The 19,592-nt window shown below is 37.3% G+C and overlaps 1 protein-coding gene and 1 long non-coding RNA gene across 10 annotated transcripts in view; one reads left to right on the top strand and one right to left on the bottom strand.

Moving 5' to 3' along the window:
* LOC139040791 (uncharacterized) overlaps positions 1–14,228 on the top strand; it is a 52,578-nt gene extending 38,350 nt beyond the window's left edge. For 2 of the 6 annotated variants that reach the window (XR_011495103.1, XR_011495106.1), the window contains exon 4: positions 6,947–7,056. This is a non-coding gene — a long non-coding RNA (uncharacterized lncRNA). Of the gene's footprint in view, positions 1–6,946; positions 7,348–11,811 lie in introns of those variants that run through there. The other 4 variants (XR_011495111.1, XR_011495112.1, XR_011495108.1 and 1 more) reach the window with 4 other exon arrangements.
* Positions 1–19,592, bottom strand: part of PRKG1 (protein kinase cGMP-dependent 1) — a 1,184,543-nt gene that overhangs the window by 117,401 nt on the left and 1,047,550 nt on the right. The window lies entirely within an intron of this gene.

The following is a 19,592-nucleotide window of genomic DNA, read 5'->3' as shown; positions in this document are numbered from 1 at the left end:
TATGTAGAGAAATTTAGAAGCTATTATAGCAATTTGACGTTGATGAGACATCCAAGGGCAGGATCAGAGGTCTTGTATTTTTGAACAGAGTATAGACTTGTTTAGTTATTGTCAAACTCATAAGGTGAGAAACATTTGGTACAAACTGCATACAAATCATACACAGGAGGATAATGTTAATTGTGTGAAATTTTAAGATTAGTTTGCTAATCGTAACCCAAAGTGTACAAAATCCAGAATCCATTTGTTCTATTGAAAGATAATTTAAATTTAACCGTAGCTTTACAGGATCAATTGATAGAACTGGCTATTAATTAAGGATTAATGTAAATGGGCCATTGCTTGTTCCATTTCGGGTAAAAAATAAAAATGAATATCCTGACTGTGTTGAAATTCTTTTAAAAATCATTTCTTCCATTTCCAACAAGAAACTTCTTTGAGACTAGTGTCTCTACTCAGTGTATTAAACAAAAAGTAAAACAGTTTAGATACACATTATTCCCTACAAGTGGTGTTTCCATCAATCCAACCTAGATCGAAGAGTTAACAAAGCAAGAAACAGGCACATTAAGAATAAATATTTGACATACACACTGTTCTTTGAAAGTGTACCTATTGCATTTAGGACAGAGAATTGCTATTTCACTCACAAATTTTGGTTTCCCTATGACTGCAAAATAAGTATCATAGCCATTCTCTTTCTTACTGCTTATACACACTTTCAAGGACACCATGATCAATTTCTGTAATTCTTTTCCTTTTATCCAGTGTTATGTTTGTTCTGACATTTTTATTGAAATACAATTTTATGTCTGCTCAATCTAATATTTTTTAAAAGTGGGTATTTATTTTTATGGCTTTTTTGTTTTATTTTTCTAGTAATCCATTTGTATTGTACTTTATAAAAGCATCTGTTTACGATAGATTAGAAATTAAGATGAAACAAAACTGCCCCTGAGCACAGATCCTTGGAGAAGTGCTGTCCTAGGCCACTCACTTCTGTCCCACCCTCACTTACATGCCCCTTTCTGAGTCCCGCTGATGCTTTGTGGTTGCCTTTTCAAAGCACTTTCACACAGTTCTAGAATTGGTGGTTTTCGGTCAGTCACCTTCACCAGACAGTGAGCTCTTTGATGTCCAGCTTTTTTGACATGTGTGCAGAATACACTCAACAAATGCTTGCTGAAGAAATTAATGAAGTAGTTATTTCGTCAATATCTATAACACCTAAAAGTATCCCTAGTCCTGGAATTTAATCACCTCACATTTAATGTATTTTTGAAGTAGAGAAATACATTAAATTCTGTATATATTTTCAAAGGGAAGTTAAAAGAATAAATACCATATTAAAGAATTTATAGCTACAAATAATAAATATTAATATACTAATACAGTGGTAATGTAATATAAAATATTTCTAAAAAGCACAGTTACATAAATAACAGAATACGTGGCAGCATAACACAAAAATCTCTAAATATGCCAAATCCATCACCCTGTATTTGGCTAAGAACTCTACTATACATGGGTAGTAAAGAACATCAAAACAAGCACACAATCTGGGCATCTGCTGGTTTACTCCAGCCAATGTGGGAAGAGGCCTGGGAAATGGGAGTAGGGGAAGGGCTTCCCTGGATAATGAAATCTCTTCAACAGGCCCAGGGTCTCTACTTTATCCATCAGATCTTGAATGGTGGCACTAATGTGGGAGAGCTGGGGTCTCACAGATCTGTTAGCAGCTGCATGATAAGGATTTCCAGAAGAGAAAACCTTTCGTATTTGTTCAAGGAGTTATTCTAGGTCAGGGGTCAGCAAACTTCTGCCGATAGGCCAAATTTGGCCCATTACTTGCTTTCATAAATAAAGTTTTCTTGCAACACAGCCACACTCATTGTTTTATATATTGTCTATGGCTGCTTTTACATGAAACAGCAAACTTGACTAGCTGTAACAGAGACAGTATGGTCTGTAAAGCTGAAAATATTTACTATCACATCCTTTACAGAAAAAGTTTGCAGATCCCTGTTCTAGATCATTCTCTTCCGCTCATCCTGCCACACCCATATATAAACCAACACTAAATCCTGTAATTCTACCTTGGATAATCTGAAATGAATTCTGTTTTTTCTAGTCCCCTTTGCTTACAGCCACCATTGTCTCTCAGGAATTACTATAATTGTCTTTTCCCATACTTCCCCTCTTGTCCTTACACAGTAGGCAGGGTAATCTTTTAAAAATCTAAATCAGATCACGTCACTCCTCTCTGACCCCTGTGACTGACTTATCCTACTATGTTCCCTCTGAACTTAGAATACCTAAAGCTTGCATCTACCTCAGGGTCTCTGTCCTCTGCCTAGAACATTTTTTTTCTAGATCTTTGCATGGCTTTTTCTTCATGCCATTCAGGTCTCAGCTCAAGTGTGTTCTCTTCAGATAAGTCTCTGACTAACCAATGCAAAGTAGCCCAAACTCTACTGTTTTCACTCTGATTTTATTTTCATCCCAGCACTTATCAATTGCTAAAAACCACTTTGTTTACATATCTGTATCTTTCCCACACTAGAATTAAGTCTCATGAGATCAGGGGCCTAATCTATCTTATTCATCAATAATTATAGGAAATAGCATATTGCTTGGTGTATAATAGAAATTTGAAATGAAATTCATGACTATATGGATGGACTCGTCTATTTGCTCACTCATTCATTCATTCATGTGTGTGACCAGCAGAAGACAGGCAAACCTTTAAGTTTTTTGAAACAAAGTTTTATTTAATGTTCAAGGTAAGTGAGTTGAAAGTCCTGTGTGCCTCTTTGAGCATCCATCTATATGAAGGATGAACTTCTAGGACAAGAGTTTAGTTAAAATGAACTCCTTATCTAAGTTTTGGGTCCTAATGAAGACATACACTAATATAAGTATGGATGATGTGGTTTAAAACACTTAACAATTTATCACTGAATTATATATAGGACATTAAATGAGGGTAATTATTTTAGACTATCATGACATTTATATCCATGAATCCCAATTGCAATTAAAGTGAAAGAAAAGATTCGAAAATGTAGCACAACTTTAATTTCCAATTAAAAGCGGGAAAAATTAGAATCAAATCTCATGTGATAGCTTAGCCTTTTAGGTTATAGAGGAAAATATGCTTCTAAGTATAAATTGCCCTAACACTACGCCAAATTTGTAAGTTTCCTTTTCCTTAAGAAAAAACCCCCAACTATACTTAAATCAGACAGTTCATGTAGTGAACAGATTTCTGTGGCTGACCAATTATTCTGAGAAACTCTCTTTACCTGACTATATCAAATACATATTAACAAAAGTAGACATTATGCATTATTCTTTTCGTCATTCATTTTATGGGCCAAAATACCACTGTTTTGACATAAAAGCCGATGATGATGCTTCATATATATATATATATATATATATATACATGTATATATATATATCGCCAGTTAATTTTATTAAAAGAATCTATTTCCCCTAATGGAAATAAAATATCAATACTAAATTATTTAACTTTTCTTATAATGCAGTAGATTCTCAATTCTAAGGCCATTTTGATATCCATTTTCTTAATAAGAATACACAAATTAATGTTCAATTGTTTTTCCAGATTTTTCTCTTTTCAAAGCAGAGTCTATGGCAACAGTGGATATTTAATCTATTAAATATTTTTCGAGCTTATCTACTTGGTTACTCAATTTATAAATTCATACAACTGACAAAAATTCTTATCAAAATTGTCTAAAAATAAATAAGCCACATTTATTAAAAACACTAAAAATCCATAGCTGATATATTTCAGTTTATGTAGAAGTATCGATTATATCAGATATCAGTTAAAACAATACTGTTTTGTAGCTATTTAAAACTTGCCTTTAGAGGACTTTGACTATGAAAAATGGCATGGAAACGTAAAATACTATGAAAGTCCATGATTTTTTTTAAAGTAAATTGAAAATGAAATGCTAAGATGGCACAATAAATCTATCTCAAAATATCTTTTTAGTATATTTATGTTATTTATGCCTTGAAACTCTTTGAAACAAAGACAAGTTTAGTCCCTAGCTTAAGGTTTTTACAAAAATCAATGTCACTGGACTTTTTATTTCTGCTTTCATTACATGACTGGAAAGGAAAATAAAGATGTAACAAGAAAAAATCATTAGAAGCTAAGAGATAAATGTATCCTTTAATGTCACAGGTTAATGCTTATAGACTCTAATAATAACAAAAATATCAAGCAAAACATGAAAATAATAACTAGCACATGCTAGGGATTGTGCAAACTATTTTTCATGACTTTTCCCTGTTTTACCAATAGAGCAACTGAAGCTGAGACAATTAAGTAATTTACCCAAGGTCACATGGCTAGTAAATGTCAACATTGGGATCTGAATGGAAGCAACCCGACTCTAACACTCATAATCCCAAACATTACTCACACCATTTTTATCTGCCAGTGTGGAAAGCTGAAGCCAGCTGGTTAATAGCTGGAGCTAGGACTTGGTATCAAATATCTGCTCTTTCCCAACTCCTGCCTTCATGGTCAATCCAATTCTTTAAGAAAAACACTTTTTGTTTTAACAGATCACCTTACTTTTTCTATTGCAGTCTATCTATAGAAGTTCCAATAGGAAGTGTATTAGTGTGCTGGGGCTGCCATAACAAAATATTACAGACTGGGTGGCTTAAACAACAGAAATTTATTTTCTCTCCATTCTGGAAGCTGGGAGTCCCAGATGAAGGTGCCAGCACGGTTGGTTTCTAGTGAAGCTTTTCTTCTTGACTTACAGATGCCCCTTCTCACTGTGTCCTCACATGGTCTTTCCTCTGTGTGCGCATTCTCCTGAGGTCTCTTCCTCTTATTATAAGGACACGAATCCTTTTGGATGAGGGCCCACCTTTATGACCTCATTTAACCTTGATTACCTTGTAAAGGCCCTATCTCCAAATACACTCACACTGGGGATTAGGGCATCGACATAAGGATTTAGGGGATAGAATTCAGTTTATAACAGGAAGTTTCATGAAGAAATATTAATGACAATTTAGAAGATACATCTTCCTGTGTATCTTGGCTATTTAAGAACATTTTAATTTGTAATTTTTGAGAGGTTCATAAAAAGTTAAATCCTTGGTTTCCACATCTTTCTCTGGACCTAAAGTATAGTGATATTATCATTGAATTTCTCTCCTAGAGGAAGTACCCAACTTTTTTCTAAAGCAAATCCCCTCTTCATTACTCCTGATCACAAACTCAGTCATCTCTCTCCTCTAGACTCTCGCTCCATAAATTACAACACTTACTGTTTCATCATCTCCCTTTAGACCTTTCCTTTCTTTCACTCTGTAAACAAGATAGTCTTTCCAATCCTAAAATACAAAACTCTCCTTTGTGACTAAATAGTCAGTTTGAATAAACTGCATTTCCTATCTCTCATCTTCATTTTTCATTTAATTTTCAACTATTGCCACCTGGCATTCTATTCTCATTTTTCTTTCACTCTTATTACAACGTTTCCTTCAGAGTTATCACTAATCCATTAGCTGTTAATCCCAGTGGTCTCTTCCCAGGACCCATCCTCAGTGACCTATCTGAGATCCACAGCCCTGCAGGCCATCTTCTCCAGTTGTAGCCATGAAGGAGAAACTTATGGTGATGCACTGAACTACTTTATTATTTCCCTAAGGTTTCACTTTCTTGATCCTCTTCCTCTATGCTGCTTCTCAGCTTGTGTGACACACACTTCTTCTCTGCTTTTCCTTATTGTCAAGGAGTTACTCAAATTGTGTCCTTTGCTCTCTTTCTCCACTCAATTGATCACCTTATTTTTCTTAAATATTTATTGTTTACAACATGTTCAGTCTTGTTTTTTACCTGTGTTATCTCATTGAAACCTCACAACAACTCTATGAGGTAAGGACAATTATCTCTACTTTATAGAAAGTTTACAGGAGTTTTCTCAAACTCAGCACTACAGACATTATGGGTCAGATAATTCTTGCTTGTAGGGCCTGTCCTGTGCATCAGAGGATATTTAGCATTTTAGGATATCTACCCACTAGATGCCCTTAGACAACCAACTTATGACAATAAAAAAAAATGTCTCCAGACATTGACAATGGCTCCCAGTTGAGAAAAGAAACAAGAGGTAAGGCTTCAAGAGGTTATGTAACTTGTCTGAGCTCACAGAGCTCTTCACTTTTACCCAAGTTCCTCAAGTCTTTCTTTGTAATCTCTCCTGAATTTGTTCCTCCTTTTCATTTCTACTCCTACTCCCTTATTTAGGCTATTGACACTCTTCCTTACCTCAGAAGCATCATAGTTGGTTTCTCTGCCTCAAACTCTCCCACTCTCTTCTTTTAAAAAGATTCCCCCAACAGACTCTAGCTTGCCAGTTAACACTTAATTCGTTGGCATAAATGCAACAGCTTAAAGAGGGTATAATAGACAGATTGTGGTCTTAGAGACAGACATCCCGGGAAGTCTAATCCTGCTATGTGGCTCTGAAAAAGTCATTTAGCCTCTATGATCCTCAGTTTCCTTTTCTGGATTTTTTTTATGTCATCTTTTCCCACAGGACTATTGTCAGGATTAATGAAATGAGAGAGTATTAAATCAAAAACACATCTGGATGCTCAGAAAATTCATATATTAACGTCTCTGAACTCTTCCCTTTTTCTCCACCACTGACCACAATCTGTATCATCCATAAATTGGGGCTTTCTCAAGTCATAATTTTTACATCTGTATTTTAATTAGTCACTCGGATAGTTTACATTTTTTTCCTTTGTCTACCCTTCCTTGCCACATACATTGCTGGCTTTTATTATTTACTTCTGACATTTCAGAGAAAGGTTTATTTGAGCTCTTTTCCATTCTCACAGTTTTCTGAATCCTTTTAAATTGTTTATTCTTCTCTAGGACAAAGAAGAAATAACTGAAGAATGAAGAATCTTCCAAGTTTTGATTGTCAATAACTAAGCTCCATGTGTCAATTACAAGAGAAGAATAAATGTCAAACTAACTCTTTTAGGATGCTGACATATTTCGCGCCCTGGGCTGATTTGCCCTGTCATGTCTTTAAGATTGTTTCAACCAAAAAGTCAAGCTGGTCAGGGTGCAGGGCCACAGATGTTCTCATACATTGCCACTGGGGAGGGAAGTGTGTGATGGTTCTAGAAAACAATTTAAAAATACGTATATCCTTTGACTCAATAATTCCACTACTGAGTAGCTCTTCAAGGAAATACTTCTAAAGAGAGACAAAGGTATATGCAAAGAATTCTTTATAAAATCAAAAATTAAAATGAGCTTACATGTCCAAGAACATTTAAGAAAATAAGGAGAAAAAAGATACTCAAATTATGCTAATGTGATTTTTTATTAACATAGTAAATTACTAATGCAATATGATACGGTAATGTAATGGAATGGGCCTTGAAAACAGAGAGAATTAGATTCGAACACTCTTTCTCTACTTACAAGCCATATTTTTGCAAATTTACACTTTTGGCTCTCTGGAGCCAAGTTTACCCTTAAAATAGAGGAGAAAAAGTATTCTTTGCTTGTTTGCTGTGAGGGAAATTATGTATGTAAGTATGTGTGTATATATCTATATATATATATATATATATGTATGTATAAGCAATCTATCAAGCTCAACTAGCTTTGTGATTGGCCTATGCTGAATAAATGACAGTGTAAATTTTTCTATCTGTATATTTATCTATTTATGCCTATCTATCTCTATATGTGTATGTGTATATGTAAGTATTTATTTACTTATTAATGCTCTCCCTGTATGTGGACAAAGTAGAAAAATAATTTAGGGAGCATGAGCTCACTATTTAAGGACATATACTAAAATATTAACAGTAGTTACCTTTGAATGGCAGAATTATATTTAAATTTTTCTATGCTTTCAAATTTTTCTCAATGAACAGTTATTATTCTTATAATCACCTGACATTGACTATATAAAAATGTAAAAACAAAACAAAGAAGAGAGAAAAAGTCAACCCTGTGTGAATAATGCAACATAAATAAATAAAAGTCCTCAATCAGCCCAAATGGATTTCTCATCTAGATGAAAATATAATATCTCCAGCTTATCTGGGAGGACAGCATCGTCCTCAAGATTTGACTCTGCTAGTCTGGCTTCTGTTTTAATATTAGTTCAACTGCATGATTGCATCAGGGCGGTGCATAATATGACCTTTACACTTCACTCATGCTAGTAAATTCTGTAAGGTCCTCTTTTGTGAGTAAAGCTTAGTCTGGGAATAAGATTTCACTGTTATTGTAGAGGACGCTAATCCAATACATGGACTATGCTATAAGTTTCAAAATGAGCACCAACTGCTAGACATATTGAAAAGAAAAGGAAAGTCTTAGATCTTTATGACCCAGCTGGGCCAATAATAACTGTCTCACTGGGGAAGTGTGCCTACTAAAGTAAGCAAAACCACTTAACTCTACCAAAAAGCAATGTCAACATCTAAAGCAGAATTCAACTTTTGAACTTAACAATTACACTGCTGATTTTATGTTTTTTGCTAAGGAAGATTCACCCAGAGGTGATGTCCGCTGCCAATCTTCCTCTTTTTTTTTTCTTAAGGAAAATTAGCTCTGAGCTAACATCTGTGCCAATCTTTCTTTGCTTTCTATATGTAGAACACTGCCACAGCATGACTGGTTAGTGGAGTAGGTCCACATCAGGGGTCCAAACCTGTGAACCTGGACTGCCAAAGCAGAGTGCATGAAACCTTAACCACTAGGCCATGGGGCCAGGCCCTATGCTGTTGATTTTTAAACTGATTGTCAAGTTTCTGTCAGAAATGGATCCTGGTATTTCCCCCTCCTTGCTTTATCTCTAGAACACAAGGGACATTGTAATCCCCTCTCCAAAGAAACAGCCAAAAACACCATACAGAAAACTTCTAAAGAGAATTTCAAATATGAAATTTTAAATACTACCTTTTTAATTGAAGAAAATAAGTTTGATTTTTCAGATTTGGAAACGAAAGTTTTCACAGATTTTCTTAGTCAGCCACACAACTTGTTTATGAGTTCCAAAGACACTGCTGAATCTCTGAATAACAGTTTTTAAAACATCTGATGGAAAGAAAAATTGCAAGGCTTGGAAATAGAGAAAGATTTTAAGCATTTATGGGAAAAAATGAATAATTTATCCATTAGCATAAAACAAAACAATCTTCTAATTAACCAAACCAAAGCTGTGATCATAATATTTTTAAATTGATTAACTGTGAATTCAACATCAATTTCCATTCATCATCTAATAGTCAGGAAGAAAAAAACTCTCATTTTTAACTGCCAATGGACTTCTCCATCTGAGTATCTCCATATCACTCAGGTGGTTTGAACCTGAAATATCCATAACTGAATCAACTGAGGACTTCCACATCAACCTGCTTTATCTCCCATACTTTTGGTCTGTTACAGACATCCACGAAGTCTCCCAAGATAAAAGCACCTCTCTCTTACATCCTACATTTAATTATTCCCCCAAATCCACTTCAGGGTCAAGTTTTGACTCAAACTCCAGTGAACAATCCCGAGGGCTGTTGTAAATCTCCTAACAGCCTCCCTGCTTGAGTTCCTCCTCAGTGGAATCAATCTTCCACGCCCTTCCTTCAAAAACAAATACAAACTGCAGTAGCAGCAGCCCTCTGTTGGTTCCTCATTGCCCAGAGGATAAAATCCGTATTCTTTTAGTTTGTAGAAGATTTATTCATAATCTGCCTCCATCTCTTCTTTCAAATCTTATTTCACAGTACACCACCTGTCTAACTGACTCCAGTTCTGTGACTCAGAAATCCTGTTCTTGCCATATCCCACTTATTGCTATACAATGGCCTTTCCAAATTCCTTGTTTTTATGTATGTCCTTCCCTCAGCAGGAGCCATCTTCACGTTCCCTTCTTCACTTGTAAAATCCCTCCTCAAACTTAAAAACTCAATTCATATCACTTTGTCCAGCATGTCCTCTGGGATGCTACAGGCAGAACACATTCCTCCAACCTCCGTTCTCCCCAAATATTTTGTTCATATTGGAATAGCAGTTTCTCAGGTTGACCTTTTTTTTTTGATGAGGAAGATTCACCCTGAGCTAACATCCATGCCAGTCTTCCTCTATTTTGTATGTGGGAGGCCTCCACAGCATGGCTGATGAGTGGAGTAAGTCTTTGCCCAGGATCTGAACCTGCAAACCCAGGCCATTGAAGCAGAGTGCATGGAAATTTAACCACTCAGCCACAGGGCTGGCCCTCAGGTTGATTTTTTTTAATGCATCTGTTTTGACCAGGGGTTACTCCAAGGCAGGCAAAGACTTTTCTATGTATCTTTATAGCTCTAGACTTCAAAATAAGATTTGGTTTGGAATCTGTACTGGTTATTGATTTATCGCCTGTCAGCTCTAAATTCACCCTTTTGACCACTCTGTAAAAATGGATCTGAGCTATTTAAACTGTTTTCTTTGCCAACTGGTACTGAAACTTTGCCAGTAGAGGTCACTGGGGAGACACTGTGAGAGTAAAGGGTTTTGCTTCTTTGTTCCATTGTGCTTGGTAGGTTTTTGCAGTTTCTCCAGTGCCCAGCTACATAGCACATGAAGGCCAGCAGTTTCCCCAGCAGACTTCCCCCCAGGTCATTTTATATTTCCCTGTGAACAGCTTTCCCTGGAACCCTACAGGGTAGATTTCTGACACAAGATCTACTGCCATGGCATCATAGCACTTCACTGCCATCCAGCAAGCCACGGCTATGTCCTTCCCAGCTGGGGTGATTTTTGTCCTGCAGAGTACATTTGCCAATGTCTGGAGACACTTTTAGTTCCTCACACTGAGGAAGGTGAGGGACAGAGAATGTTGCTGGTATATAGCAGGTGGAGGTCAGGATGCTGATAAACATCTTACAATGCACACAACAGCACCCCATAAAACACAATTGACCCAAAATGTCAGTAGTGCTGAGTTTCAGGAACCCTACTCCATAACAAGATGTGGTTCTTAGTCACAGCAGGGCCGAATAGAGGATGGAGAAAGGAGGGTGAGGGGGGTGGGTCTCCCTTGAGTACTCTCTCTCAGGCCTTGGATTAGTGACTACTTATATCTGCTATTTCTATGTTCTTCAGAGTTCTCTTCACTTTTAATTCCTCATTACTACAATCCCCTGCTATAGTTGCTAATTCTTTGTAATAAACATTTCCTGTTCAGATTACTGTGTGCTGTCTTTCTCTTGATTAGATCCAGACCAATACAGCATTACTCCTTCATTCATTCCAACTGATAACTAGTGAGTGCTTATTATACTTTTTGACATTGTGCTAAGAACTGGGGATGCAGCAGTGAACAAAGTAAGCACAGTTTCTGTCTTCCTCAAGCTTGCAGCTCACAAGTCAAAACAGATAAACAGTGCTGTAAAAGTATGACACAGCAAGTAGAGGATGGTACAGTGAAAATCAATAGGAGAACCCAACTTATTATGGAAGGTCATGGAAGTGACTGAGTAAAGGTTCCAAATATTTTTGATGAAATCAACTAATTGAAGTAATGAAACTGTCATTTTAATTCAGTGATTCCAACTATTTAACCAGGATGGTGGCAATTTGACACAGTGAGGTTGATACCCATTTGGAGAGTCATTTGGAAGTGAAAGATCCTACCCACTAATCTTTTTTCTTAGAAGTAATAGGAGTCATTTCAGATTTAATTCAATGAAAATTTTTAAGCTCGATTCATAAACTATCAATTTCTTCTTTTTCAGGTGGACATTTTTTGGATGATATTGCATTCTTGTTCATTTTCAGGATTCTAAGCTTCTTGAAGTCAGCTGCCTCTTTTTATGCATTTCTGTTTATCACAGCACTGACCCTAGAGCTTCAGAAACAGTGGATATTCAATATGTGCTTATTGAATTGATAAATTTATGAGTTTTCTATCTTGGTAATTTAAGTCACGATGTGGTTCAGGTGTAAAAGCACTGAAGAAGATGTCATGAGACCTGTGTTGTCATCCCATCCTCGGCACTAAAGAGCTTGGACAATCCATATTCCTTCCAGGACTCACCTTTCTCATTTCTAAACTAAAGGATTTGGAAGAGAGGTTTTTCAAGGTCTCATGAAATTCTAAATTTCTAGGATATAACAAATGCATTAGAATATCAAAATGTGAACGCAGTATCCATCTTGACAAACACTTATTATTAAACATTGTGATTGAAGTGTACCTGACACTTCTGGGCCTCAATTTCCTCATCTGTAAAATAAAGCTGATCTATAATAGGGCTTAGCAAACTACGGCCCTTGGGCCAAATGGCAGAGTTAAGCTTTTGTGACAGATACGGTCTGACCCACAAAACCAAAAATATTTACTATCTTGCCCTTTGTAGAAAAAGTTTGTCAAGACCTGGTCTATAAGGTCCTTCCTACTTCTCCTTCTTAACTCTTTGCTATGACGTTCTGATTAATCCAGTTACCATGTAAAATTTTTTAAACAAAAAATGTAGTAAGTTTTGATTAATGGCTCATCGACATATTAATGACATTGGACTTCATTTAGTTTGAACAGAGTCAAAAAGTACCAAAGGATACTATTAGAACCTCTGTGGGTTTGTGACTTGAGAGATTAGAGCTGGAAATTACTCATACAACAGGGATAGAAATTAGTAATATAATATGTACATATTTGCCTTTAAATCCCCAAAAGACAAGATGTGTGAGTGGCTAACATATGGCAGGTAAATGGTAAGTTTTAGTTGGGTGGATGAAGCAAGAGACCTCTAGTGAGTTCTCTAGTCAGCGGTGCCACATAACATTTTGATGAGGACTTGCAGTGGTAGGACAGTCTACCCTTTTAAAATACCAGGATAGGCACAAAAGATGAAGAGCTGTCCCACTTACCTCTTCCCATAAACCACGAATACCGTCTCTGGATACACTCCTTTTCCAGTGGAAATGCACTTATTTTGTAGTTAGATTATGCTTGCTCAGGGCATGCCATAATTCAACTCCCATCATTAAATTGAACCAATATAATGTCTCTCTTTCTTCTAAACTTCTGGATTTTATCCCTCCTGCTTAATAAATATTTTTTGTAAAGCACAGCAATCTACAACAGCTCCATAAAAAAGACAAGACCAGATGATGTCATCAGACACCATTCTAGTAAGACACATTTGTTTTCTTGTAATCATCCTGCCAATATCCTCACATTACCCCAGATTTCTTTCTGGAAAATGAAGAAAAATAAAATTCACTTAGGCTGTAGGAAAGGCTGAGGCTGTGAAATATTTTAAGTTTATCACCTTATCAGTTAAGTAGTGTGACTACAAGAAAGGTGGCATGTGGAGACCCTATAGTCCTATCACGTGGACACAGAATGGCAAGCAATATAAAGACACAGACACAGGTGACCTAGGCAGGGCAAATACCACTGGTGCAGCGGCCTTCCTGAGACTGACCTGGTTGGTGGGGTTAGAGTGGTGCCTGAAATGTTCTCCAGTCCCCAAATCCTTCCTCTATTGTCTTTCCCCTCTCTACCCATGGCACCTGAAATTCTAAAATCTTTTGGATTGTCACAATTTTTTAGTCTTCAGGGGCATATTATCAAAATGCAAATAACTCTTGCAGAGAATCTTTTTAAGCTTTAATTAGCTGTTACACAAATGAATGCAAAGCCTAAAGCGAAGTTCTAGAGAATGCAAGAGTGGAACTAAGAAGCGTGGGGATCAGATTTATGGACAGCTAATATTCGACAAGGGAGCCAAGAGCATACAATGGAGAAAGGAGAGTCTCTTCAATAAATGGTGTTGGGAAAACTGGACAGCTACATGCAAAAGAATGAAAGTAGACCATTACCATACACCATGCACAAAAATCAACTACAAATGGATTAGACTTGAATGTAAGACCTCAAACCATGAAACTTCTAGAAGAAAATATAGCCAGTATGCTCTTTGACATCGGTCTGAGCAGCATATTTTCAAGTATCATGTCTGACCAGGCACGGGAAACAAAAGAAAAAATGAACAAATGGGACTACATCAAACTAAAAAGCTTCTGCACAGCAAAGGAAACCATCAAAAAAACGAAAAGACAACCTCACAATTGGGAGAAGATATTTGCAAACCATATATCAGATAAGGGGTTAATATCCAAAATATACAAAGAACTCATACAGCTCAACAACAAAAAAACTAACAGCCCAATTCAAAAATGGGCAAAAGATCTGAACAGAGATTTCTCCAAAGAAGACATGTGGATGGCCAACAGGCAGATGAAAAGATGTTCAACCTCACTAATTATTAGGGAAATGCAAATCTAAACTACAATGAGGTACCACCTCACTCTGGTCAGAATGGCTATAATTAACAAGACAGGGAACAAGTGTTGGAGTGGATGTGGAGAGAAGGGAACCCTCGTACACTGCTGGTGGGAGTGCAAACTGGTGCAGGTACTATGGAAAGCAGTATGGAGTATCCTCAGAAAATTAAGAATAGATCTACCATATGCTCCAGCTATCCCACTGCTGGGTATTTATCCAAAGAACTTGAAAACACAAACGCATAAAGATACCTGCACCCCTATGTTCCTTGCAGCATTATTCACAATAGCCAAGACTTGGAAGCAACCTAGGTGCCCATCAAGTGACGAATGGATGAAGAAGATGTGGTATTTTTACACAATGGAATACTACTCAGCCATAAGAAATGATGAAATCCGGCCATTTGTGACAACTTGGATGGACCTCGGGGCTATTACGCGAAGTGAAATAAGTCAGAGGGAGAAAGTCAAACACCGTATGATCTCACTCACAACTAGAAGAGGAAAACAACTACAAACAAACACATAGAAACAGAGATTGGATTGGTGGTTACCATGGGGGAAGGGGGTAAGGGGAGGGCAAAAGGGGTGGTTAGGTCCACATGTGAGGGGATGGACTATAATTAGTTTTTGGGTGGTGAACATGATGTAATCTACACAGAATTCAAAATTTATTATGATGTACATCTGAAAGCTATATAATGTTATAATCCAATGTTACTGCAATAAAATAAAATAAATTTTTTTTAAATTATAAAAAAAAAGAAGTGTGGGGATCAAATACACACTGTGTGTGTGTGCTCGTGTGTGTGTATATGAATACGTGTGTGTAGGGGGAATGTAATGGGAAACGGTAGTGCCTACAGAAGAGTAAAGAGGATAAGGGACGTGGAGGGAAAGGGTGTTGAGAGGAGAAGGCTGGTGGATAGATGGCATCTGGAGGACCAACTCTGGAGGGCACTTCAAATCAGTATTCTTTACGTATTTGCTTTGTTTAAAAGACATGCTGAGCACAGCATGGAAGAAGATCAGAATAGGACCAGTGGGACAGAGCTCAACTCTCAAATATTGCTTAAGTCAGGGGTCAGCAAACTGTGGCTCCCAGGCCAAATTCAGCCCATTGTCTGTTTTTTTGTATGGCTGTTAGCTAAGAATGATTTTAAAGAGTGGGAATAAAAAAGTCTTAAAAGACCAATAATACTTCTTGACATATGAAAATAATCTGAAATTCAAAGTTTAGCATCCGTAAAAAAACGTGCTATTGGAGCACAGCCCTGCTCATTCATTTATGTCTTTGGTTGCTTCTGCATGACAACCGCAGAGGTGAGTAGATGCAACAAAGATGATTTGGCCCACAAGCATAAAATATTTATTACCTGACCCTTCACAGGAAAAGTTTCCTGACCTCTGGTTTCAGTCAGGCAGCTCTGGCTTCACACTTGCATACCCCACTCAGAATATAAAACTCCTGCTCTTAACACAACCCACCATTTTGGTTGGGTTTAGTCATCATCTACTCTTCCTGGAACATGAGCCTTGGTGAGCCTCAACCCCCCACCAAGTTGCTTACCAGAAACCTCTCCAAGAGAAGTTGGATAAATAGTATTTTCTCCATATATTTTCCTCTCCTCTGACATTCTGAGTCCTGATATAGATGGCTCCTCAGCCTCCTGCCTGGCTGGTCCACGGTTTGACCTATCTGGCTGAGAGCATGGATTCAGTATTTTAGTTTGTTTTCCTCAAGCTTGAATTGAACCCCTAAATAGCCACAGCAAAGAGGAGTGGAGGAAGGCACCAATCCACCACAAGCAAGAAGGCTGGGAGGAAATCTGGGTATAGGCCAGGATCAGAGGCTCTATCTTTGGAGACTGATGCAGGTGTGGCTAAAGAGCTAGAAACTAGTACTAGAAAGAGGCGACATGTGGAGGGCAGGGTGACTAGAAAGATATGGGGCTTTGCTACTAGCACTGGCAAAGAAAAAAAAAAAACATTTTAATATAAGCACAGATTTGTCTCTAATTGAGCCAGTCCCATATATTGTTTTCAAACCTATGCTGAATTTGTGTCTGGTTCATCTCAGTAGCCCTAGTATCTGAGACAGGAAGCAGGCATCCATTATTATCTTTCTTAATGAATAAACATCCACATTTCCTAGTCTGGCTTTAATCCCAGTTTTAACACCTAGGCTCCAGTTTGGGTGTTGAAAAATAGTCTTTGGTTTACCAATTCCAGTGACTTTTTCTCTGTGTCTAATCTTTACTGGAATCTGTTTGCTACACTATTTTTTATGGGTCTGGAGACCAACTCTTATGAGTTGCTTCGTAGTCCGTGACTAATGGGGTCTCATGGAGGGCCTTAGGTGTTACCTGGAATGATTTGGAGGGAGAGAGTGAAGACCCCTGGGTACTCTAGGGGTCTTACCCCCATAGAGCCAGAAAATTTCCTCTGTTTTCTTTCTAATTTAGTTTATTTAAACAGTAGGCTTAGTAAAACAAAAGTTTGAAAACCAATAGTGATAAAACGTCATTTTAGCTTGATGTTGCCAAGGGTGGCAGTCAAAATAATTAACAATCAGTATGGCACAGGAAGTGACCTATCAGAATGGATGCTGGTCTGGTGTTTGCCAGATGTCACCATTTAGTTGTTGAATCAACGAAAGATCTGGAGAATCCTGGGTTGGGGAATCAGATGACCAGGACAGCATAGGGCTAGGAGGCACACACGGGGAGCCTAGACCACTGCTATTTACCAATCAGTATAAAAAATTCCAATTTCTATGACCAGTATGGCTACATCTTAGAGGTTACACAGTAAATCAGGGATAGTGTTAGAACTCTAACTTAGATCTTAAGTCTCTGAGGAAAAATATGTAACTCTTTTAATATATACTAGTAGTTATGTTACTGTCTTTAACAATGATCTCAATATGTCAAAAAATAAATTATCTTACTTGAACTTCTAGCTTCATCAACAATTTCTCAGGCTAATGAAGAAGTAGACATTGCATAACTGATTAGAGAACACAATAATGTACTTAGTTTTATGTTTGTTTCTTTTCATGGATTCCAAACCAAGAGGGGCTAATGATACTAGTTTTTTTTATATATTTGAGAAATGTATTAATGAAAATAGATTGTTTTGTTAGACTAACATTTATTTAGTCAATTTTCACAAATTTTGAAATCACTGCAGATAGTTATTAAGGTGACAATTAGGCTGCAAGAAACCAATCCTCAGAGAACGCTTTTTGAGGAAATCACATATCTGTTTATCATTTTCTAGTTTGTCAATGAGCATTTTAAAAAAATATTTCTGATGTGCATGATTAGTTACAATAATGTTCTCTCACTCTCCCTCTGGAATGATAAAGCATAATCACTGGCTTATGTAACATGGTACCTTGCTTGTAAATTTGTGAAAGAAGCTTCTTTTGTTGACAGTTCTAATGTACGCCATCTGTTTGCACAGGATGAAGCCCTGGTGCTCCTCTAATTGGCCATAAATCAGGTACCAGCAGCAGGCTTTTGACAGAATCCTTCAGTTACAGTTAGAGATTTTTTTTAAGCTGTGAATTTAACATTTGGTGGGAAGCTCAATTTCTCTCCTGAGTATAGAGATGCACTTCTTGAGTTCTAGACTCAAGCTATCTTCTCTATATTTACATTTAAAGTTAGACCTTTCCCAAAGTGTTCCCTCTGTATATTTCCCTGAAGATAAACCTATGCTGACTACAGAAAAAAACTGCTAAGTCCAAGGGATTCCTAAGCCTTCTGTAAGAAGAGGAAGGGCACATTTATTGAGCGCCTACTACACGTCTTGTTTGATCTTCAAACCAATTTTATAATTCAGGTAACATTATCCCATTACATAGATATGGAAACTAAGACTTAGAATTTAAGTAATTTGCCCATATTCTTAAAACATGGTGCAGTCAAGCTTCAAATATTGAGCTTTATTTGACAAAGCCCATGCACTCCTCATTGCACAACATATCTAAATAGTGTTGAAAAAAGAGAAAATTAGGATGAGAGAAAAAGCATGTGTGTGATGCTATTTGATGCTCTTTTATCTCTCAGGACCTCAGTTAACTAAATTGAAGGAGCTGGAGTAGATGACTTACAAAGTCTCATTCGGCATGTGTCTCTGATTAGATTAATCTGGGCTTTACCATTTATCATGAGACCTTAGCAAGTTATTTAACTTCTATGGGCTTCGGTTTCCTCTTCTGTTAAAACATCCTACCTGCCTTCCAGGTGGGATCTCAAACAGGAGGAAATTCACAAATTATAAAGGACAGTAGGGATATAAACTAATATGATTTCCATCCACCCACCATCAGCTGGCAAACCCTCAGCCCCTCTCTCACGCCTTCTCTCACCAGATTTTCTCACTTTATGCTTTAGAGCCAAGGTTAAGGCCATCCAACTTCCCACAACTTTCCTTATATACATATCTACAAATTTTCTACCTCTCCTCTTTTTGGCTATTTCAGAAAAATGAGAAAAGAAACATATGTTCTTCAAGTAACCTTTCCTTGTTTGCCCACAGTTTCTTCCCCTGTGGCCCCATCTCCATCCAATATTCTCTTTAGTATTTCTTTTGCTCCATCTTCCTTGATGCTTGTATAGACCCATCAAAAGGAAACTTTCCCGGGGGCTGGCCCAGTGGCCCAGTGGTTAAGTTTGCATGTTCCACTTTGGCGGCCAGGGTTCATTGGTTCAGATGCCCGGTGGGGACATGGCACCCCTTGTTAAGCCATGCTGTGGCAGGTATCCCGCTTATAAAGTGGAGGAAGATGGACATGAATGCCAGCTCAGGGCCAGTCTTCCTCAGCAAAAAGAAGAAGATTGGCAGCAGATGTTAGCTCAGGGCTACTCTTCCTCAAAAAAAAAAAAAAAGGAAACTTACCAAGAGCCCATGAATACAAAATGCTCCCTCTCTCTTTCTCTTTCTTCTTTTTTTAACCAAATTTCTTGAAAGGTAAAACCCCTTAGTCTCAGTGCTTTCATTTCCTCAACACCCACTCACTGTTTGTAATCTGGGTTCCATTCCCATCACTTTGGTAAAACTCTTTTCTCCCAGGTTACTAAACCTCTTGCCCTTTTCTCTGTATGTTTCTTGGCTTCTCACTAGCATTTACTCTGCTGATATTGCTTTACTCTTGAAATCTTCTCTTGGTTCCTGAGATTTCCTATACTGCTCTGATTATTAACATCTCAGTTTT

This window comes from Equus asinus, chromosome 2 (genome assembly GCF_041296235.1).
Source record: "Equus asinus isolate D_3611 breed Donkey chromosome 2, EquAss-T2T_v2, whole genome shotgun sequence".
NCBI classification, from domain to species: domain Eukaryota; kingdom Metazoa; phylum Chordata; class Mammalia; order Perissodactyla; family Equidae; genus Equus; species Equus asinus.
The sequence above is the reverse complement of the archived record's forward strand: the minus strand, read 5'-3'. Positions and strand labels throughout refer to the sequence as shown.